Source organism: Heterocephalus glaber, unplaced genomic scaffold (assembly GCF_053883595.1).
Source record: "Heterocephalus glaber isolate CG9 unplaced genomic scaffold, H.glaber_assembly_v1.0 deba00001538, whole genome shotgun sequence".
Lineage (NCBI taxonomy): Eukaryota > Metazoa > Chordata > Mammalia > Rodentia > Bathyergidae > Heterocephalus > Heterocephalus glaber.
In genome coordinates this window covers 34,350,614-34,360,885 of record NW_028258333.1, presented here as the reverse complement: position 1 = coordinate 34,360,885, position 10,272 = coordinate 34,350,614, and the positions used below count along the sequence as shown (strand labels likewise).

Below are 10,272 nucleotides of genomic sequence, written 5' to 3'. Positions count from 1 at the left end.
TGGGGCCTCTAGAGAACCAAGACTCGGTAGGAAACATTTTCCATCAGAGTCATTTTTAAATGGCTCTTTCCAATTGGATGAAAGAACTTGCAGCAACAAATTTGATCATTAAGTGGAATGAATCATTTTACTTTGTGAAAACTAATAAACAAAAAAAACCGTGAACCAACTTTTTTCCATTTTCTAGTTTGTGGTATATAAGTGAAGTTACAAAAAAAAAAAATCAGCCAGGTTAATCTGACTCATGTTCAAAGTTCATGTCAGAAGAATCTAGAACACTTAGTAATGTGTCCAAGTAGAAAAAAACATGCCTGGCATTTAAAACTTAGTATGGAATTTGTTTGTATTTTAAAGTATGGATTTAAAAAAAATAAAATAAAGTATGGATTTAATTTTAAATATGTACTCATAAAGGTTATTTTTAATCTAGTCTTCCTCAGAGGAAAGGGGAAAGGAAGAGACATTTCTCTCTTAGACATAGAAACTCATTTTTATGCACATATGCATATTTATAAAAATATCACACTGCACACTATGTTGATACTTTTTCATTATATAATTTTAATATGTAATTCATTTTAAAATTCTAAACATATTTTACGCCATTGACTATACACTGACATGATCATTTTTCATTACTATCTTTCTTTGATTTACTATGTGTTTTTCTCTCAATCCCTCAAGTCATTTCAATTTTTGTTATAGTGAACAATGAACATATTCATGTACCTAGTCAAGACTAAACAGTGCAATGAAAGCATACATGCTGGACACTTAACCCAGCCTAAGAAAGTCAGCAAAACCTTCTCAGAAGGGGAAACCTTTAATCTGAGGTCTAAAAGCTGAGATCTGAGAAGCCCATTTGTAAATGGTAAGAGAGATAAGAAGACCTAAGCTGAATGTCATTATCTTTATTTTTAATCTTTCTGTGACAATCAATTTAAGAGAACATTCTTCATATACTTTCTTGTTCTTACTGACTCTCAGAATTAAAAAATAAGTACAGCTTTTAACTCTTTTCCTCTCTTTCCCTCTTTTATTATTAATAAAATGCCATTATTTGCATAGGGATAGTAAAACTTGATCTCCTTTTATTCCTGGATAAAACTGAACCCACTGATTATGCAACTAAATTGCTTGAATTTTTTGTAGTGTCGTATTTGACAATAGTTTCATTTAACAAGTATAATGAGCTCACCACTAACAAATAAGGTTATATTTTTTATGTAGAATCAACACCCAGGAAAACCCACCGGAAACTCATCAAATATCTGTTCTGTTATTTATAAAATCTTACATGTGATAAAGCCACTTCCTGACAGCCCTAAAACCCTGCACATTTGGAGGATCTTAAAAAAAGAAAAGTCATATGCATTTTCACCATCTTTTCTTATTAGAATCGTAACTATCCTTAAGGCCCAATTTTCAATGTCATGTTCTTTATGGAGCCTCAAGAAGTGATCATGGATTACAGGAATTATAAATTATGCTCCTTGGGCAGGGCCCAGTAGTAAAGACGACCCAAGGCCTTGTAAAGACCAGAAGAGAAAATAATAAACAAGCACTAAAGGCAAGAATTAAACATCATGATTTTAGCTGGAGGAAAAAAAATTAAGGATCCACCATGAAAGATAAATTCACGGCGGTGACGTCACAGATGCGCCAGCCAAAGCGGCCCGACTGAAGGGAGCCGCGCAGGGCCCCTCCGCTGCCGCGACCCCAGGGCTCTGCGCCGACCCCGCCACGAAGGGGCGAGGAAAAGTAGAGGTTGAAGCCTCGCTGCGCCATGGCCGCCGTCCCTGAAGAATTGGCGGGATTTAGCACCGGATTTTGCTATTTGTGATCGTCTGCTCCCCACCCTCGATGCACGCCACACCCGGGATTTACCTCGAAAATCTGAACTTGGATTAACACATGTACGGATCACAGAAATGAGTGCTGGCTTGGCTCCAAGTAAGAGCACAGTGTATGTGTCCAACTTGCCCTTCTCCCTGACAAATAAAGACTTATGCCAGATATTTTCCAAATATGGCAAGGTTGTAAAGGTTACTATAATGAAAGACAAAGATACAAGGAAGAGTAAAGGGGTTGCATTTATATTATTTTTGGATAAAGACTCCGCACAAAACTGCACCAGAGCCATAAATAACAAACAGTTGTTTGGTAGAGTGATAAAGGCAAGCATTGCTATTGACAATGGGAGAGCAGCTGAATTCATCCGAAGGCGAAACTACTTTGATAAATGGAAGTGTTATGAATGTGGGGAAAGTGAACATTTAAGTTATGCCTGTCCAAAAAACATGCTCAGAGAACGTGAGCCTCCAAAGAAGAAAGAAAAAAAAAGAAGAAAAAGAAAATTGCCGAACCGGAAGAAATTGAAGATGTAGCAGAAAGTGAAAACGAAGGGGAAGACCCGGCCCTCAACAGTCTCAGCCAAGCCATCGCGCCCAGCAAGCCAAGATTGAAGAACAGAACAAATGGAAACCCAGTGCTGGAGGCCCCTCAACATCAGAGGATTCACGGCGCCCAGGGATAAAGAAGAGCATATACTTCAGTGATGAGGAAGAATTTAGTGATTAGAATTGTATAATGTATATGTCAGCAAAATAAAAACCATCCGCAGTACAAATCATTTGCATATAAGAACATTTAGGACCAAATAGTATTTTTTTTTTTACCATAAAACAATGCTTAAAAAATGAAAAATAACTTTTCAAATTATCATGTTTCGAGCTAGGTGTGGTGACATACTCCTGTAATCCCAACACTCTGGGAGGCTGAGGCAGGAGGACTGCAGTTTCAAGCCCAGCTTGGGCAATTTAGCCCTACCTCAAAATAAAAGGTAATTTAAAAAGCTACACTGAGGATATAGCTCAGTGTGAAGGTCTTGGATTTAATTCCCCATATAGAAAAAAGATCATATTTCTACCTTGCCTTGGAATACTACAGACTTAACACCTCTAATCCAAAAATCCAGAATTTTCAAGTGGAAGATTCCACACCATGCAACTATGATTCACAGGCAACATGAAAACTACTGTATCCAATTGCCTTCAGGTTATGTGTGGAAAGCATTTATGAAGCATAAGTGAAATTCATGCTTAGACTGAGGTTCCATCCAAAACATATCACATTCTATATATGTACATATTCCAAAATACTTCTGGTACGAATCTTTTTGTTTGGTTTGGTTATGAGACAGGGTCTTCCTGTGTAGTTCAGGCTGGCCTTGAACTTGCTATGTAGTAATCCAGGCTAGCCTCAAATTTAAGGCGATCCTCCTCTTCAGCCTCAGAAGTGCTGGGATTAGGAGGGTACCACTGCACCTGGCTGGTCCCAAGTATTTGGGATAAGGGATACTCTGCCTGTACTAAAACTCAGGATTTGTTAGTAGTAATCAAACTTGAAAAGAACTAATTTTAATAAAAACAAAAATACTACAATGGTAATGCTTTTTTATTCCATAAAAAGGTAAGTATTAGAATTTGAAAACTTTACTGTAAATGCTTTAGTCATGTCTCACTGGTTTATAAGTACTTCTGAAATAAATTCAATCTTTAAAACAAAAACTTCATATGAACTGAAAAAATATGGGGTTTAATAGTACTGTTAATAAACTTCAAAAAGATGTTGTCTTTAAATATGGGTGCTTGATCATCTTCTTTCAGCTTTCTCCCAGTCTACATGTATGTAAGTTACAAATATCTGTAAAATAGCCAGCGTGGTGACGCACACCTGAAATCCCAGCACGGGGAGGCTGAGACAGGAGGGTGCCATGAATTCCAGGCCAGCTTGGCCTACACCTAGAGTTCAAGGCCAGCCTGAATTACAAAGCAAAACCCTGCCTCAAAAAAACAAAAAAGTTCCACTGTCTTGCAAGTGCAAGGACTCGAGTTCGATCCCTGGTACCAAAAAAACCAAAACCAAAACCAAAACCAAAAAAAAAAAAAGAGAAAAAAAATACATAAAGTATAAAGTTGCTCTAAAAGGCTTAAAGCCAAATGGGACATACCTATCTACTTTGCCTGTAATACCAAATTCTGTTTCCAGAAGCAACTACTTTCCATTACTGTTTTATATATATGTACTGCAATAAAATGCCTAAATGTCTGTCTACTGATAAAAGGATAAAGGAGGCTTTTCGAACCCTTCGTACTGCCCCCATTGCCTTACTTCACCTCCCAAAGGTGGCTATGTTAAAATTTCAGTTAGGGCTGGGGGTTTAGCTCAGTGGTGCTGCTGCCTGCCTCGCAAGCGCAAGGGCCAGAGTTTGATCCCTGGAACCAAAAAAAAAAAAAATTTTATTTTTCAATTAAATCCATATTTACTGTTTCTGTTTTTTCTAAACGATCTTGTAAGTTTTTCATGTGTTTATTAACGTTTCTTTGTATTTTATGAATAAATCTTCCTGTTATTCTGTGGTTGTATATATAAAAAAAGATAAATTCACACATTTTATCACAATTGTGGATAAGGCTCTTGCCATGAGGCAGAAAAAATATGAAAAAGATGGGAGGGGGGCAAAGGCAGGAAAGATTGAGTAAAGGGATCAAAAATGATCAAGATATATTACATACATGTACTAATTCCCCAATGCAAATATAACTTATGTATGTAAACATACATTAATTTTAAAAAAGAAAGGGGAAATAAAAATTATTAACCCTACTAAGTGACACCATTACTGTATATACCTACATAAAGGGTTTTCTTCCTGCATGAGATCAATCGTAATATGAATAAAGCGTTGCACCTTTTCTTAAACATTAAAAAAATAAAATAAAATGAGATATTAGAATTCCTGGGTCACATGTAGCAATATAACAATGGAACTGACTTTAAAACAGTGCTTCTACCAACTTTCACTTCAGTCATGAATCAAATAGGGATGATGGGTAAAGTTAGGTTAACTTTTACTTATTATAAGTTATTTAGGATTTTATAAACTGCTTTGTGTAGGTCTTAGGGAATTATTGGCATATGGTATAATACTTTTGTCTGTTGCTTATACTGTATTTTGGGTAAGGTGGATAGTTGACATCATAGCAAATAAGAACTGCAGCATAAAAGAAACAAATCCACTAACACTTGGGAAAATAAGAGGAGCTAGAGGTTGTAAAACAATATTCTAAAGCAAATCCATTCTGGCCACTTGACTCCTAGTGCAGACAGTATGAAATTTTTAGCAATATTTTAATAACAGGAAAGTGAAATAAGAATATGCCAGCAAGAGAGCTGAAAGGTTTACTTAAATCTTGAAAAATCAATTTCACTTCCTTCAGATGTAGAACTGTGATGAGAGACCGAAGAGACTTCAACACTTTATTTGTAATCCATAGAATGTTAGTGTGTTTACTGTTCAAATTTTTCAGACAAGTTTTGCAGCTAGTTTTCCAAACCGGGTTTACATCATTACATGACAAAAAAAAAAAAATCAACACTACACATATTTTCTTCTCATTTTACTATTTATCCAGGAATTTCAAGCAAAGTGTGGACAAATTGCCAATTTTTGTGCTATCAGTTGGGAGGTGAAAGTATGTTGAAAGAATTAAAAATACTTTTAATATCAAGGAATTTTTATAGTTCAGAAACTCTAAGAAACAATTTGTCAGAAATCATAATTCTTGTTTCTTACTAGTGTAGGAAAATAATGCCACAGACTAAACTTAGAATTAAGAAATACAAACTAGACAAGAATAACTCTGCTTTCTGTAAGGAAGTGAATTATTCAGATTCAAAGTGGACTTGTAGGTTGAGTAAATGGGCACTTGCTTCCTTTTTCTGGTCTACTCTGGGTTAAGTAGATTCATAGATTGCTCAGATTTGCTGTTATTTTGGTATAAATTAAGGTCTACTTTCATAGAAAGTCCTCAAGTTACAAAAAATATGAAATAATCTTTAAGTTTGGCAGAAATCCTTGGAAGATAAGCCTTAAGATCTTTCTAGAAAATCACAAAAAAATCTACTATATGAGGAGTTTGGTAATTCTTGAATTTTGAATATGCATATCAATCTTATGATAAATGAAAAATTCAGCTCTGGGGCCAAATATCTAGAAAAGTTTCCAAAATAAATCTGAAATAAATAAATCTTTGTTTAGAATTAGGAAAAGTACTGGAAAAAATTCTTCAGCCTTTCTTTAAATGAAAACACTACCTTCTCTTCACTTGATTAAAATGTCATTTAGTAGAATGGGTAAACTTTTAAAAAATTCACATTTAAACAATTGACTAAACAACTTTGCATGTTTCACCCTTTTATAGGGTTTGCTTTTACCAATTTTAGATTTACACTTGTGGCTTTCTGGTCATATGATTATTGTTGAAAAAGATATAGAGGTGATCCAGATATAATTTGCTCAGCATAGAAAGTTCTCTGAGATGTAAGAACAATCAAATAAACAAAACTCCTCTTTTTCACTTATCAATTTGACCTCAGCAAATGTATGAAAAAAGAATAATCATTTGGTTGCAAAGGCAACTTTAATGAACATTAACTCAGTAACTTTTTTATGCACAACATGGTTTGATTTTATTCTCTTCTGTGCTTCTTTATGTCTCTTCTAGCTATTACTTGGAGAATTTCATAAAATTAGCATTGTCATTTAATGAATAAAAACATAAAATTTTAAAACACCAAAAATTCTAAAGGGAGCAAATCTTATTGCCTTAGAGAACAGCCAGACAATCTCCTGACTGATCCTTTGAGCTGTAGTGCCCCTGGGTCAAGTGCTCAGCAGTGTCATCACCAGGAACAACTCTACAAGGAAGAGCTTAAGGCTGTTTTGTGGAAAATGGAGTTTATGGTGCCTACAGGGGTTATTGCATGGGTAGTGTTGAGCAAGAAAGACTCAGACCTTAGTAAAGACCTGTATGTCTGCCATAGGTTAGGTATCTTGGTAACGAATACTCTTCAGAAGAAAAAACAAACAGGAAACCAGTGGGTTTCAGTAACTATAAAGTGAGTTAGTAATCATGGGTATAAGATAGGAATAATAAACTCACATAAAGCCATGGACTCATGAATGAAAAAGCTCCGTCTGTTTCTATACAGATACACATCACATGCACATTAATACACACAGAAATATTCTTTTCACAAAATAAATGCTATTTTGCTCATTTTACTTTAAATTCATTACTTTCTTCATTTAGTTTTTCCCTCCAATTTTTTGTTTTGTTTTGTTTTTGGTACCAGGGATTGAACTAGGGTCCTTGCGCTTGCACAGCAGGTGGCGAAACCACTGAGCTAAATCCCCGGCCCCCCTCCAATTTTGATAGTGATATGGTGACAGAAAAATATTTTACTATAATAAAACAGAAATCAAATTTTGTATCATTCAGAAATTAGCATTTGCTGATGAAAAGGGCTACAAAATTGGGGTGAACAGGAAATTTGATACATTTTATAAAGGGAATATATTGTTGCTACTTGATTCAGTTGATTTTTGCCTTTTAAGAATGAGGGTTTAGTGCTGTAAAATCTCCTAATGTTAAAAAATCAGAATTTTATAATACTTAAAAATTGGAAATAATCTAATTTATGTTTATTAACTTTTTATCACCCCTCTCAAATTCTTTGACGGATTTTCAAGGAAAACCTATTAAGGGACTTGAAGCATTCCATAGGTCTCTACTTTGTGACAATATCTCAAAAAGATGACATAAAATCTTCCTTTTTTATTGTTTAGAAGTTTAAAAAGAAACATAAAAAAACCCCAAATTTTATTTCATTTTTTTTTTTTTTTTTTTGGTATTGGGGATTGAACTCGGGTCCTTAGCTTGCGAGGCAGGAGGTGGAACCACTGAGCTAAATCCCTGGCCCAAATTTTTATTTCTTAATTACTTCCATGGTGTGATGGTTTCTTTATATGTCAGTTTGGCCTCAGGATATTCAAATGTTTGATGAAATATTGTTGTGGTTGTGTCTTTTGGGGTGTTTGTGAATGAGATTAACATAAATTGGTAGACTGTGTAAAAGCAGATGGCCTCATATAATGTGTGTAGATCTCACCGAATCAACTGGGAGCCCAAATACAACAAAAAGGCTGGATCCTCCTGTCTGTCTCCCTCTGCATTGGTACATCAACTTTTTTCCTGTTTTTAGACTCAAACTGAAATGTCAGTTCTTGGGTCTTGAACCTACTGGCTCTCAGATTGGAACTATGCTGTTGACTTTCCCAGATGGATCTCTAGCTTCTTAATAACAGATTAAGGGACTTCTCAGTCTCTATTGAGGAGTGAGCAAATTTTTTATAATGAACCACTTATATATAAATCTATCTACACACTTATCTACCAATCTACAGTCATACCTGTACTTGCCTGCTTTGAAACTCATAGAATTTGGTACTTGATACATTTTAATGCAAAAATTTTCTCCCAGTACTTGTTTGGTACTCCATGTGCAAGTTCTTTTCCATTTCTTCCACCTCTAAAAAAATTATTCTGTGTTTTTGTCTCTGCTTGCCTCTCTCTCTCTCTCTCTCTCTCTCTCTCGCCCTCTCTCTCTCCCTCTCCCTCTCTCCCTCCCTCTCTCTCTCCTGTCTGTCCAGTTGAATAAAGAATTTAAGAACTCTGGCTAGTACATATAAAGATTAGGAAAATAGATTCCTTTTGGGAGTTGGAAAGAAAGTTTAGTGCCAGAGACACTCAGCTACTCAACAGACTGATTTTTAAGGAGGTAATCCTCACATGATAAAGGAAATGTTGACAATCTTAAAAGTCAGACAGAAACTTTGATACTTGAAATAAGGAAGGAAGAGGTAAACAAAAAATATTTTTTGAATTATCCATTTTTGTCATTAACTGTGACTTTGGGAAAGTCATTTCTCTTAGATAAAAGTTGCTAAGTATAAGTTATCTGAGGAGGGGCTAGACATTATAAAGCCTGTAATTAGAATTTTATAAAATCTGTAATTAGAATTTTTATTTCATACATTTTTAGTGGAATGCTATGTAGATTTTATCTTTCAGTTGTCAGCTAAAGTAGAAAAGTCTGTATTAATAATAGAAAATATAATTATACTAAGGCAAAATATAATCAGTCATTTATACACCTATGATAAATCTGCAATAAACATTTCTGGGTTTTCATCCTTCATTTTGTTTGATTATTTTTAATTGATTTTTGATATTCCTTAGTGCTTTTTAGTTGGTAAATGATTATAATGTCAAAGTCATGAGAGAAGTGTATGGAAGAAAAATTTAATTGAATAAACTTTTTTATTAGTTTTTTTTTCTGAAAATTGCAAAAAACCTTTGTATCACTAGATTTTATGGTGGGGAAGTCGAGTTTAGCAACTGTGGGAATGTAGTTTGAGGGATCACTGGGATAGGTGTTCCCTAAGACCCCTCCCAGCTGTGACATTTCATGTGTCTATATTCTTAAAGTGTGGCCAAGCAAAATCCACGTACTCTCAGTTGGATAGAAATACTCCTACAAACAAAAATAGCTCTGGGCCATTTTCTGTTCATTAAAAACAAGTAAAGAAACATTTGCAGACAAGCAAAATAGCTTGAATGCATGCAAACTTTTCTCCTATAATACATTATAAGGGATTTATCAAACTTCCCTTTAATCATATTTCCAAGCACTAAGTTTTATAATTTACTTTATTCATTTATTTTAGTGTCTATTACCTATTAGTAAATTATCAATATGTTGGGAATAAAGCAATGAACAAAGAGAATAAATTTTCCACTTTCATGAAGCGTATATTTTAGTGGAGGGAAACAGAAAATCAATAAAATATGAAAATAGAATATTAGTGGCAAGTTTCATAGTGAAAAATAAAACAGAAGTAGAGGAAAGAGTTTATAGGGTGAAGTATGTGAGAGGCAAATTTTAGATAGAATAATCAGGAAAAGCTTGACTCTGAAAATGAAGAAAAATGAGAACTATTTTTGCCAGCTTGGGCTGCTGTAACAAATTATCATGGGCTTGATGACTTAGTGACAAACGTATTCCTCATAGTTCTAGAAGCTGGAAATTCCAAGATCAAGGAGCAAGCAAATCCAAGTTCTGGCAAATAACCACTTTTTTTTTGGTAGATGGTCATCTTGATGTTGTATACTCACATAGTGGAGAGCACGGAGAGCAATGGATCCCCAGTCTTTACATTTTTTTCACATAGGTACTAATTTGCTTAGAAGAGCCCCACTCTGACATCAGATTCTAACCCTAACCACCTCCTAAAGACCCAAACTCCAATTACCATCATATTAGGAATTAGGTTTTCAACACATGTATCTGCAGATGGAACACAAA

General features: G+C 34.7%; 1 pseudogene; it reads left to right on the top strand.

Annotated features, from left to right (window-relative positions):
- Positions 1-388: 388 nt before the first annotated feature.
- On the top strand, positions 389-3,442 carry LOC106009739 (zinc finger CCHC-type and RNA-binding motif-containing protein 1 pseudogene; annotated as a pseudogene).
- The last annotated feature ends 6,830 nt before the right edge of the window (positions 3,443-10,272 follow it).